The sequence below is a fragment of the Manacus vitellinus genome, unplaced genomic scaffold, assembly GCF_001715985.3.
Source record: "Manacus vitellinus isolate BGI_N305 unplaced genomic scaffold, ASM171598v3 scaffold_24_pilon, whole genome shotgun sequence".
NCBI classification, from domain to species: Eukaryota; Metazoa; Chordata; class Aves; order Passeriformes; family Pipridae; genus Manacus; species Manacus vitellinus.
The window spans coordinates 3,667,153-3,668,395 of NW_021939798.1; positions in this window are offsets into that span (position 1 = coordinate 3,667,153).

Below are 1,243 nucleotides of genomic sequence, written 5' to 3' on the forward strand. Positions count from 1 at the left end.
CCCGCATCCAGTCCCGGAGTGGATCCGTGAGTGTCCCCAGTGACACACATCCATCCCGGGGGGGCAGCCGGGGGTGCCCGCAGTGACCCGCTGCCTGTCCCTGGGGTGCAGCCGTGGGTTCCAGCACTGCAGCAGGTGACTCTGCTCGCAGCGGGATGTCCACCTGGACACAATTCCTGATGGATGGAGGCTGACAATTTTGCTGGAACCTTCACTAGCCATGAAGCACTTGGTACTCGATCCTATTTGTATAACTCTTCAACACTTAATGACCGCTAGGGATAACTCCTTGTCTCGTTTAATGTCCGTGTTTATTCCGCTGTTGACTTTGGATACTTAACCCTTGGTGGCACAGACCCTTCTGCGAGAAACCAGAGGCAAAGAAATGCCTTCCAGGACGTGAGGGAAGCGCAGGGGGTGAATCAGCCCAAAGCCCAAACTACCCGGGACAACATAAATGGGGAAAAACAAACCCTAGATGTGGGGATGGGGGCAGGGGGAAGAGGATCCAGCTGCACACAGACTGTGCTCTGATATGCCAGGTGCCATATATTTCTTTCAAAGAAGCAACAAGGGGGTCGAGATTGATATTGTACATCCACAGATAGGAGAGGGGTTAAAATATTTCCAGATCACTGAGTTTCTTAGTCTCCTGTTGTTCTTTCAAGTGTCTGTCATGCAGCTTTCTTGAGGGCACTGCACGGATTTTTCTAGGTGAGAGTTCATGGATGAGCATTAAACATTTACACCCTGTTCACACATTTTGGTGTGTTGCCCTCCTTAGTACCTGTTAAAACACCTTGCTAAGTGCCCCGGTGCTGTCTGAGAGCATCCGATGGCTAAAACAGGATATCCCAGCTCTGAGTGCTTCCTGCATGCTCTTGCACTGAGGATTAAATCCTATGCAGTGTATTCCTTTCCATTTGTGGGTTTAGCTTTTCATGTCCTTTTTGTTTGGTAAATTACAGGTACTGTTCTGTTGATTATGAAGCATTAGCATAATTACAGTAATTCTGCCAAATGATGCAATGCATGTAAACATGTAATTAGCACGGAGGGACAACACTGAGCAAAGTGATGACAACATGCAATAATGCAAAATGCCTCATTCTCCCGGTCATGTGCAGTGACAGAGGCTTTAGAGCTCAGTGCCTTGATTATTTCTTTAGACAGAGGTTTTGTTAAAATGTTTTGCTTCCTTGCCTCATACTGGAAAGAAAAGCATACAGAGAAAACACCGTAC